We start from the raw sequence: 12,640 nt of genomic DNA, 5'->3' as shown, positions 1-12,640 counted from the left end.
GGAAGAATGACTTATTTTACAAGGGTGTTGTGAAGCTTAATTCATGTTTGTAAAGCCCTTTGTATTGTGCCTTTCATCTACTGTGGGAACCTCACAGTATTATCAATAAGGTCTTTTCTACAGTAGAAAGGCTTTGCTAAAATAGCTATACTAGCAAATCTGCCTCGTAGAGATGTGGCTTACACAGGGGAAAAAAAGCTCTTTTGCCAGAACAGCTAGTATCAGTTCCTGGTAAAAGAAAAGCTCTACTGGCAGAAGCACATTTTTGGTGGTATCTAAATGAATCTAGCATGCGGGTATTGTAGGTCAACTAAGGGTGATTTCTGCAGAATCTTAACAAAACATGGTTGTGCTGCCAAAACCTTGAAGAGTAACTCAGGCCTACATATTTTGGAGACCACAGATGAAAGACATGCATTTACTACTTTCACAATACCAAGTTTCTGCATTCATTTATTTATGTGAATTAACTAGAAGTAAGGGTCCTCTGTAAAGACAGATTATCTTAGCAGCAAAAAAAAAAAAAAAAGACTTTATTTTTTTTAAAATACAATTTCTTGGTTTTTTGTTCCTTTATGAAACAAGGAGCAAAAAGAACAAGAACTACTAAAATAAAGCCTTGGTCAAATATGTTCTGCCAAACAGAAAAGGACAGAGTATTAACAGCATTAGAATTAATGATTTATACTGCTGTAAAGAACACGGACTATGCTACAAGAAACCAGTTCATGTGATAGAAAGGAGAGTAATTTTTTACCTGTGCTGTTATTACTATTTTCTATTGAAACTCCCAATTTTCTCACTCAAGTTTAAAACAACATCAGATACCCAATTGTTATTTATCTCCTAACAAAGGTGGAGAGGTGCCATCACATCAGGTTCCCAAATGACTAGTTGCCCTTTTTTCTAGACATGTTCATTCTTATTCTGAGCTTCTTAAGGCAGTCTGCAGGTACCAGCAGTAGTGCGTTTACATTCTCCCTTTCAGTTTTTCCACATCTTTCTAGAAGCCTGCACCAAATCTTATCACCTAAGGGCTGGTTTACACAGGGAAGGGAAGATCATCTGTCTCACATCTCTGAAAAGCTTTTCTCCAAAGAGAGACCTGTATTTATTTTAGAAGAGAGTCTCTCCACATCATCTGCTGTATCACAGAGTTTTCTAACACACATGGCACCAAAGCTATGCAATACAGTTAAAGCACTATGGCACAACCATATCTCAAATCTGTGGCAGGTCACAAATTAGCTAAATATTTTTCCACAAACTGATTCAGGTCAGGCATGCTTGAATCTGGACCGGAGCTCAAAATCCAAAGACAGAAGTTAAGTCAGAGATAAGAGAAGTAAGTTATTGAACAATATTTAACAATATTGAAAATTTGTTTTCCACATGAAAGAAGGTTTCATTACCACAATTTAAGCACATGTATTCTGTGGCTTTCCACTGAAAAGTAAAGCTAAATCTGCTTTGAAGTGAAACTAAACATGAAACCCCATCTTCTCTGTTATGGGGCAAATGAGAAAGACTAGCTACAGAAATCAATCAGTAAGGTATTATTTACCAAAATATCACTGCAGAATCTACAGCCCGCATATCAGAACTACTCAGTGCACTGTTTTGTTACAGCTAAGAATTATTTATGTGACATCTCAAACTATAAGCAAAACAAGAGGTACTACTTTATAATCCTTACATGTTCTCAGCAACCTTTGCTTCGTCACTGATGTACCTCTCTATCTAGCATGGAGAGCAGCACTGGCCTAAAACAGACTTCTCAATTCTGGACTAGGGTTAAAAAGAACAAGGTTCAAATGAGGGCTAAAATACATGAAATACTTTCCACATTAGCTAAGCCACAGACCAATACTGAAGCACTAAAAGGCTAGGCATTCTTGCTTCCAGCTAAGAAGCACTTTCTTTTCATGACGGCATAAAACAGTGCTGGATCGAGTTTCCTTTTCCCACTAGCATCCATTCTGCATGTAAGCAGCTGTCCCTGATCAATGAGAGTTAGATATAACACTTTACATCACACGCAAATTTATGTCACGGCCTTCTTTCAAAAACCATAAAGGCATTACATCTAGCACTGTATCTGTGCTATAGACCTGGTAACAATCGATTTCCTCTATCTGCAGCGTAACAACCATGTACCCTCCTCCCACTGATATCACCAGAACATATGCATGAAGATCAAGGACAGAATATAGCCGTTAGACACATCTAGCTAGAAAAGTTCATTCTTGCCTTTTGGCTACTCAGCAGGAAAAAAAATAAGCTTTAGCAAGGCTATCCCGCCCCAGTGTTTCTTCCTATTTCAGTCACTTCACTGCTTTTCTTTTCCTTTCTTCCTCTTTGTCCCCTCTCAATTATCATCCTCTTTTTGGCCTCCATTCACACATCCCTCAGTTTCTTCCCCAAAACAGAGCTGACAAACTTGCAGGGTTCAGCACGTAACCTTGCTGTATGCCCTGGGTCCTGACCGCACAGCCCTGCTCCCTTCCCAAGCACGGTGCCACGGCAGTGAGCACTAGCTAAAGCATTTGGAGCAGAAGTCTCAGAACAAACACGCGGAGGACGAGGCCAGGCTTCCCAGTGGAAGGTCACCTACCCTGAAATGTCCCTCCATCACTGCCAAAGATATCCCACATTTATCATTCTCGAGTTTGAGTACACTTCAAGGCCAATTTTGTTTCTCCCATTTTTCCTTGGGAGCAAAGGCATACGCTCTGGCTGAGGCTTTCTTCCTCTTAGCTTTATGAAGTTATACAACTGCTCCAAAGTTTCTGTAAGGTAGAAATGAAATTTCCAGGGTAGAAATGACAGTTACGTGACGTGATCAGCTGCCCCATTCTACACTGAAGCATGAAACTGCCAGCAGAAAAGAAATACGCAGTTAAATGACGAGAAGGCCACTTCTACTCACTGAGCCAGTGCAAGCAGCCCTGGATGGCATGCGAAGACTGAAGCTACGGTCTTCAGCAAGCTCACACAACTGAGTTTGAGGTGTTGCTTTTGAAATTTGATCCCCTTCATGATTTGTGTCCTGCATCACTACGATCAGGGAACAGTCTAGGACAGGTTAAAGACTGAGCAACTAAGGAGTATTTACGTCTTAATGATGAACTTCCTAGTTCTAGCACTGATCCAACAGCATGGACGCTCACTGACTTTCAGAGCATGGTGTGGCTTATTTACTCTCATCCCCATAAAGTTTGAGTAAGGATAAATACAGAGGAACAAAAGATTTAGTCTTCTGGCATGCAGTTTTGCAGCTCCCAAATCCCAAATACAGATGAAGATTAGACTTGGAGCTAATCGCACCTACGGATATTTACGGTAAAGGAACAAGACAATTTGGAAAAAAGCATACAGCAATGGAGAGATACTAATTTTGCATGGGGGGCTCTAATGCTATCAAAATACAGAATTTCTTGCATTTTAAATAGTGTTTAAAAAGTCAACCATAAACACATGAAAAATTTTGCAGAAAAAAAAAACAAATAGAAAGAGCAGAACTCTGAAAGAGCAATCAATCAGCATGCTTAGGAATTTGTTTGTGCACACTATTTCTTTGAATGTGAAATACAGGCTTCAAATACAGCTGCACCTATTTCAAAATTCACAGCTTCAAATACATATCAAGGCAGCATATCAGTCTGCTTATGCACAAGGTGTCTAAGACAAATCACCAGCTCTCACTGAAGAAAATATATTATAGATACACAGTTTTGAGAATTAATTGCTTTTTGGAGACCACTGAAACTCCAGTTTACCTTCATATGTTAAAAACAATGTACTTGGATACATTTTTTATTACTTCTTTCACAAAGGAAAAAAAATCACTTTTGAGCATAAAATGGTCCTGAAAAATGTTACCCTAAGACTGAACACGCAAGACACTTTAAATGAAGGTGTTCCCTCCACAAAAATTTTAGCGCTTCTAACACTACACTCCAACAAACAATTCTTTCATAAGGCGGCTTTCTTGAAGCAGCTGTAAACTGTTAAAACCACCAGCAGATCACAATTGCATGATCCGAGGCACATTTCTCCCCCCTCTCTGGAGCATATGTCAGAGATAGTGTCTCACATGGAAATCAGGAACGGTACCTCTAAGCCAGCAGACAACCCCACTGTATAAAAATCTGTAATGTGATCTTATAATAGCTGATCCTGAATTAATTTTAGAGTCCTAAGATTTGAAAAGGTGAAGAAAAAAAATCAGTGCTGGGTAAATTTCATCTAATCATCTGAATGATTCTATTGTCTCTTTGGTCATGCTAAAGTTTGCTTTGTTGTTGTTTTCATCCTTCCTTTTAAAATAGCCTCCTGCAGCTCTAAGCTAAAGATCTTCCTGGAGCTTCTAAGCGACAGCTGCAGTATCTTAGCCATCTGTTTAATTTATATTTGCTAATGCAGCTCCTGCTGTTTTCAACTGACAGGTTTTTTTCTCTCTTATTACCCCCACACGGGAAATCATTGCACTTGCCAAAGTTTCTCTGTAGTCTCAGATGTCAGATCAAGTCTGGAGACAAAAGGTGATGAATGAGGCTCCTGTGCACCTCCCTTTTGTTTTATTAAAATTATGAAAATTTGTAAGGGGGTTTTATGTTATTTTTTTTAAGAACAATTATGAACAAAAAGGAAGGAAGGAGTCCAGGAACAAAGAGGGAGACAGTAAAGGGAAATCCTACCCCTCCTCTCAGCACAGCAATTCTGTGGGGAGGTCAGGGTGGAGGCTCTCCCAGACACTCTCAGGAGCAGAACATCCATTCCACACCCATTCCCTAAAGCTATGATTCAACCCCTTCAGTCACCTGTGCCCACCTACCGCCAAGCTAAGGGTTTGGCTGATTACTGACTTTCCTTCACTTCTTGCAACACACATGCTGGCTACCTCTTCTGGAGCATGCTGGAGCTCAGATGCATTCACAAGTCAACAGGAAGTGGTGCAGCACCAAAGCCCAGATGTTGCAGTGCCAGCAGTTAGTGCCATCCTGTAAAGCCTCCTGCAGAAAGGTGCTGAGTCTGCACTCTGCAGTACTACAGGACACTGGACAAAAGCACAAACTGGCTCTTGAAACAGCAGTCAGCCTTATACAGAGATGTTACTGTCCCGACAACTCCCCTAGAGCATGATAGCAAGGAGAGTAAAGAGTCTATCCCTGCTGGAAAGTGACATCAAGTTTAACATAAAACTTCAAACTTAAACATAGATACTCCTGTCCTGTTTAAACCCATGGTAGTTGAATCACGCTGAACTCTACAATGGCTGTCTCAGGAGATGCAATATTCATGTTATAAGACAACACCACCTTCCAGCACTGAGTAGCCCCAACCCAGCAACAGGTAGACACATTAAACACAGAGAGCTGCACATAAACCAAACCCACAAGATATGTGGCCACTCTTGCTTTCCAAAATGTCCCGTTCAAAAAACTTTACTAACTGCAGAGGCACACAACAACATGAAATGGGCAGTTCCCAAAGGCGCAGAAGCCTTGTGCTTTCTGGTACCAGAGAGAGCCCAACACAGCAGCTGATAAGGAGGTTGCAGGGATGCGCATATAGGGTAATGCTTGGGAGATACCAGTCAAAACCTCTTATCAGCACCATTTCCAGAACATGGTGAGAAATTAAAACTATGTTCTGACACCACACCCTGGAGTTGGTTCCAACAACCACGAAGAATGCTTTTAACTCTTCCACTGTGTCAAAGCTTTTTTTTGTTTTTTTAACTAAGATGTCTTCTCTCTTGTGAGTTATCTCTATTACAAAGGGGGAAGAGAACAACAGAAAAGCCATCTAGCAAAGGAAGAAATTAAGACAGCTGGAGAATGAAGGAGACAAAAATATAAGAGGCTTTTCTATTCTGGCAGTAAGGTGTAAACCATTCCTACCAAAATTCTCTGTTCAAACTTCCAGTGCTGTGCCTGACTTAGTCCCCCCCATGCCACATCAGCCAGAGATTCACTCCCTGTGTGCCCTGAATATAGCAGGAGCTTTTCCAGCACTACAGATCTGTTACTCTGCAACTGAAGAAAGCCATGGGTGCATGATACATCTATGCTTGGGAAGGGCAGAAATATGAATGCAGCCCACAGGATGGAACTTGTGAAAGCTTCCTATCCTGTGTACAGTCATCCCACTGAGCTCTTCATGAGTAGAGTCTCTTGAAGTATAATGAATGCTTTTGCTTTTTAATGTACAGCAAGCTAGTGTCAAAAATAATTACTGGTGCACTTTGGAGATGCTTAGTGCTGCATCTTCATACCTCCATCCATTGAATAACTGTAGTACAAAAAGTTCATCTTTGGAGAGCATATTGGACAAAACAGAAAAGCTAAAAAAGAATAACTGTGCTTAGAGCAAATATATTAATAGCTACACTGCACATAAGGACATTACATCCATTCCTATCCAGAAGATTTTGTCCAAGAGCTAGACAAAGTAACTGTCAATTTTCTGTTTGTATCTCAGTCTTTCTATCTGTAAGTAGCAGTACATGTCGATGTACTTCACTATAGTACTATCGTACAGCACTGGAGTCTGCAGACCCAGCACAGGTTCAAACGCATTTAGAGCATGGTGCCAATATGGGGGGGGGGACACACCTCAAGGAGAATACAAGCTGAAAAGTCTGAAAATTCATCACTACTTGTCTTTAATTGATAACTTGTACTTTATAGTGTTTCATAAGTAGCAAGATCAAGAAAGCAAAAAGCATTAAAGTCTAATAACGTAGAAATAGATCACTCTCCTCAGTCACAAACAATCTCTGCTTTTTATGTCTTTCACCATCATATCAAACCAAAGACCCGCAAAACAGGGATTCTCTCCCATCATCCTTGTCTATCATGCTACCCAGGCCAAAATTATCATTTGTATCAATTTCCTTCTTACCTCAAAAAGCGTAAATACAGTCTGAAAAACAGCTGTGTTGTACCAGATACAGATTCAGTAAAAACACCAGGAACCTGGGGAGAGGGCAGAAGATTGTATAAATACATATATCCGACTGTGTAAGGCAGCAAAATATTCCAAATTGGAAACACTCTCTGATAGGGGTGTCTGATGCACTTGTGATTCAATACCTGAAGTACTGCAGTTTTCATCCAGGAAATGAAAGTAAACTAGCTCTGATTCTAGCACCCTGACTTCAAGACACTGTTGCCTACCTGTCAGCGCCCCAGGAGAAGGCACCCAGGCCTTTGTCATTCTGCCAGCCAGTAACAGAAGTAACTGACCTGACTAGAAAGTACCTGAAGTTGCAAAGAAAAGAAAAAAATTAAAAAGGAGCTCTGAGTTAGGAATAAAGAACTTACTTCTTCAGCCATATCCGTTTGTTTTCTTTCTTTACCTTTGCATCAATAAGAATCATTGTTACTTTGATGAGCCTATGATCACAAGGTCCTGAAGAGAAAAGGCCTCAATCATCTACCGTTGCTCAGTCCGTTATACGTTATCGTAATCGTTAGAAAAGCTAAATCTGGGATTGGGAAGACCACGCGATTCCAACTGAAAGGAGAAAACTAGTGAACAGCGAGCTCTTCTCCAAAGTGACCAAAAGGTGTCATGCACAACAGGACACGCTGCTTCTTAAGACCTGGCATAGTAAATCTGGCAAGACCATGTGCAAAACCCCAAAATTTCTCGGTAAAAATACAACAGATTTTACAACTAGCAAACAGATTTAATTTCTTTGTCAACTACCACAGCCCAAGGATACAGCGATACTCTTCTACACGTCAGAAGCCATCACAGTAAATAGCAGCATTGCTCCCTGCGGGAGGCTACACCAGACACAAATCCTGCTTCCAGGCACATGTACCTCCTTTTGGGCATCTTTTTGCTACTTGACAGCAGAAGCTTATCAGAATATATGAGGTGAAAAAAATCCTTACCCTTTTTAGGGAAGGAATAAAGTTTTTTTGTATTTTCCACAAAATACCTCTGTTGTCTAACTACCTAGTACACACGAACCACACAGGCCTATGGACTTTCCTAGAAGTGGAAAATGAAAAAAGTGCCTTTGCTGTTCATACTACAGAGATATACCGGTACAGACAGAAGAGGTGCATCAAACTGAATGAGTTTGTTTTTGAGAAGAAAGCCATTATTCAAGAGCAGATGAATTTTGCAGCTGAGCCTGATACAAGATTATCTACTCTCTAAATCTTTTCCATAAATGTTGTAAACATTGAGAGTCCCAGGAGAAAACATCTGAACTAAACACTTTATTCTTAGCTTGGTCAGACACCACTTGATACGGCCTTCAATCAAGCATTAATAAATTAAGTCAGCTCTCCATTAGCCAGTATAATGGGGGATGGGAGCACCCAGATAATGGAGAAACCCTGAGCACGCAACCCCTGCTGCAGAGAAGCAAAAGCTCAGAGGCTGCCCAGTACCTCTGCACTGTACTTCGCAGTGCGCCAGGCTCTGGGAGGGCTCTCAGCTGGGGTTCAGAGCCAGAACTGACCTAGCCCCATATGAAACCCCAGCCCATAAATCTCTCAGAGCAGGAGGGACAGTACATATAACCTGTTACTGTTGTCCCACTTATCTCTGCTGAAAACTGCTGCTATCAGCAGCTCCAAGTCTTGCAGAACCAGAGCTTCCGCCCAAGCCTCTAAGCTGTAGACCCTGGCTGGCTCAAGAAAGCCTCTAAACTTGGCTTCCCAGCAACCCATGCTCTGGGAGCACAATACAGGGACACCAATGGCAGCTCTGAAGAAAGCTGATAAAGAAAGCTGGTATGTCCAGTAACTCAGAGTCTGAGCCACGCAAAAATGGATGTACTACTTCCAGGTCTGAGCCCAAGATCTCTACATGGATAACTTGTTACGTGAATACTCTGCCCACGGAAAATAAAGTGTTAGCTGTAACAATTAAATGGCAGAAAGGCCAACTTTGGTGCCTACAACACTAGTTCAGAGGTCAAAAAATTAACCTATTTTGATACAGGATCTGAAATTCTTTCCTCTGAAGCTTTGCCCATGGATATTCCTCTTCTTTCCCAGGATCCCCAAGCATTCCCCAAGAGCCACTTCTGCCAAGAGTATAAAGATGATACTTGGAAGGAAATCAGATTTGGTTCCCTATGCTCTCCAATATATGCAAGGAATATACCTACTTAGTTAAGCATGACTGTCCATATAGATACAGCATTTCAAAAACACAAAGCATTACAGACCGCTCTGAACCATGACTCTGAGCTCTGATAAGTAGGTGACAGCCTCCCCCAAAAAGGCTAATGCTAGTTCACTTTGAACATAGAGGCGACAGCTTTCAACAAATTCCAGAGAATTTCATTTATGAATTTCACCTGTCAGAATACCAAGTTTCACTGCTCATCTGCACTTTAGGTGCCTAGACTTAAAACGAACACGCAGATGCAGCTGCGCACAGCTGATAAGGCCTCCTGCTACTGGCATCTATTTATATCCATGATCCAGAATAACAAATCCATGCACTTTAAACAACTGAAACAACTACCAGTAAAATATGCAAATACAGAGATGGGACTAGAAGCCACCTCCTTTAGTGTATAAAACACAAAACCCCATAAGTAAAAAAAGAATACATTTGGGTGAAGGTAACAGAAGATCCCCACTCTTTCTGAATAACAGCTGCCAAAATAGAGATTCTCAATAAAACCAACCTCCAAGGCAGCACCTGATGGCAGCTCCTGACAGCACCTTGTTGGTTCTCATCCGAATGCTGGCATGAACACCTCTGCCAGGGCAGTTACTGCCTTTTGACTGGGTTGCATAAAAGCAGCTTCTGCTGCCTGGTGCTGCTCAGGAGCAGAGGAAAGGTGGGATGAAGTACGGGAGGAGGGTTTTAGCGTTTGCGATCAACATCACACAATGCCTCATTTGTGGGGGTGTAATACACGGGTGGAAACACAAATCCAAGGTCTGAGGATGGAGCTCTGCATTAATAAGTAAGAGGCAGTTGGTCCTATGGGGTTAGGGGCAAGTGACAGAGAATATGAGATAAGATACAAGAGGATGGGACAGAAGCATGCTTCCACCCGTGCTAGCTTGGCCCAGAGATGACATTGCTCCTGCATACCCAACCCAGCTAAGCTTGAAAAACCCAGTGTAAGAGGACATTAACAACTTGCAGGTACAGTCACTATACTGCACAGAGATACCAGTTGTAGAACAAACAATGACTTTTCCTACTACTCATCTGAAATATAATATTATGTAGTGCTCAATCAAGTATCAAAAAGCATATTATGGGGATGGGTTAATAGCATCAGGGTGCAGTTTCACAACCAGCATAAGTCAGTGTTACTGGCTACCACCAAAAAAGATGGTCCCATATCCCTGGCTATTCACAGCACACTGACCCAAGTAGGAACTAATACACCAAAAATGAGTATCAGTCAGTCAGATTTATGAGCGGATCCAGCTTACCCTACAAGCTGCCTGATTGCAGAAACTGAAGCAAGACAGAAATGCCACAACTGTGGCAGATAAGGGCAACAGCGACCCTTCCAGGAGAAGCATGGTCTGAGATCACCCTTCACAAAACAGTATCTTTACTATACAGACTAAAGGGGAAGGCAGGAGGTAGAGAAGTTACCCATAACCATACAATATAGAGGCTGGCTACAGTTAGAATGTCTCAGTCCATTAGATCGTATTCTCCGAAAGCTACTTGTTTTTTGAGAAAATTCTGTTTTGGACATGCATTTAATCAACCTTCAGTCAATGTGAATAGTGTGTGTGTATATTATCTGGGGGGAGGTAATAGTCTTAAATCTGAGGAATCACTATACTCTTGAGTTACTGGTTATTTCCTTCTAGACTTTTTAAGCTGCAAAATGCTAACGAACTTTGAAAACCCTGAACCAGAGTGAAACACAAGCAATATTTTCAAAACCTCTCTCTAGCGTGCCTCCCTGTTTCTATTACAGTGTCCTTCTGCTACCAAAAAATGTTAAGCTTTATTTAAAATAGAAGCAAATACCACTTTCAGATACCTCTTCCTCTACTTCTCTCCTATCCTTCCACACATAGAATAAAAATCAAGTATCACAGCTGGAAAAGAGCAATATACAGCCAAAAAATGATAACCAGATTGGGATGGGGGATGGAAGCAGGGGGATGTATTGGTATCGAGTGCTACAGCTCTGGAACAAGACTAAAGGAGAGGATTTCACAGCGACAAATCTGAAATAGCCAGCAGCTGGCCTTGGGGCATATAGTGCACAGATCCATGTGATTACAAAGAGCATCCCTCATGTTGCACCCAAATTTGACTCTGTCCCATACTACCCTGCTGCTCCTAGCCTTCACGGTAAACTGACATCAAACACCTACTCAGGAATCCAAGGTTAAAGGGAACGGTAATTATGTTAAAGAGATTAATTCCACTTCTTGTCATGCTTCCTGTGCTGTATTTTGTTTTACAGTTTCTCATTTTGATTTTGTGTTCTAGATTTGGGTTATGGCAAGCCTACAGCAACTTCAGTTGCTATGCATAATATAAAATAAATTAATAAACAGCCGCAGGTCTGAGAATCTTATGCTCTACATATACAGACAATGCACACACCAATACTGTATGCATGAAGTTTGGCACAAAAATTCATGCAGAAAATCTGTCTCAGACACTACCACGAAAATTTAAGTATGAAGCGTGCCAGATGCAACAGAGCGACTGTGGCAGGGCTTACATGTCAAAAGCAAACGCAGAGTACCTGAGACTGCCAAGCCATTCAGCCAGGCCTTGACACTTCTTGCAGTCAAACACTCACAAGTGTTTACCAATTAGTAAAATCTCCCCATCCCAGAGGAGCAGTAATACAGCACATCCGAGTCTTTTAACCGGCAGCCGCGTGGTTTATAGGGCAGTAGCTCTGCCAGGCGAGGTGAAAAGATCTCCTGTAGCAGTGACCTAGCACAGGAACACCTTCCCTCTCGGTAGGAAATTGTTCTCACACAGCCAGCGTTCTCAATACTCTAGACAATAGCTTAGATGCATTAAATCACGTATTTTAATATTTTTACTATGGATACGGCCTCTCATTCCTCACACACACAGTATTTTGATTTAATTATACACATGTAATTCAGTTTACATTTTACAGGAGGCAAAAGGTAAAGAGATTCCACTAAATGACACTTGAGATAAGAGAATGAGCAACCGGAGAGTACAATGTTCATTCTTTGCATATAAACCAGCCTATAAAAGGGCTTAAAAATCCACTTGACCAGTACGAGTAGGCAGCTTTGGCAAAAGCTAAAATAAAATTAATTTTCCAGATGTTAAGGTTATAAAGATAACTTGCGAAGTCCAAATCATTAGAGAGCTGTCTTAAGCTTCAGTATCCTGCTCAGCTCACAGTTTTTTCCGAGCTGCAGCAGTCGAGGCTGAACAAAGCCTTGTCCTTTCTCACCGACTCAGGCACAGCGACGGAGCAGTGGGCAGGAGGGGAACCGAAGCAAATGAGGTCAGTTCCCTGCTACCCTGCCTGGGAAAGCGTTGTACAAACACAGGCACTATTCACTAAGGAAAAGGTGAAATAAAACACAAACATCTAGCGAACCGTAGGAAGTTTTTAACTGCATCTTCCTCCAGCTGCCTATATGTAAATAGCAGCCAGGAGGCTTTA

At 41.4% G+C, this 12,640-nt stretch overlaps 1 protein-coding gene across 21 annotated transcripts in view; it reads right to left on the bottom strand.

Moving 5' to 3' along the window:
• The window catches only part of NDST2 (N-deacetylase and N-sulfotransferase 2), a 142,522-nt gene that overhangs the window by 81,374 nt on the left and 48,508 nt on the right, over positions 1 to 12,640 (bottom strand). For 17 of the 21 annotated variants that reach the window (XR_010389691.1, XR_010389693.1, XR_010389692.1 and 14 more), the window contains one exon: positions 6,910 to 6,983. The exons of the other annotated variants lie outside the window; for them this stretch is intronic. The gene's annotated coding sequence lies outside the window, so the exon portion shown is untranslated. The remainder of the gene's footprint in view (positions 1 to 6,909; positions 6,984 to 12,640) is intronic. 21 annotated transcript variants of the gene reach the window in all.

Source organism: Dromaius novaehollandiae, chromosome 6 (assembly GCF_036370855.1).
Source record: "Dromaius novaehollandiae isolate bDroNov1 chromosome 6, bDroNov1.hap1, whole genome shotgun sequence".
Taxonomy (NCBI): Eukaryota; Metazoa; Chordata; class Aves; order Casuariiformes; family Dromaiidae; genus Dromaius; species Dromaius novaehollandiae.
This window is presented reverse-complemented; position numbering and strand designations above follow the sequence as displayed.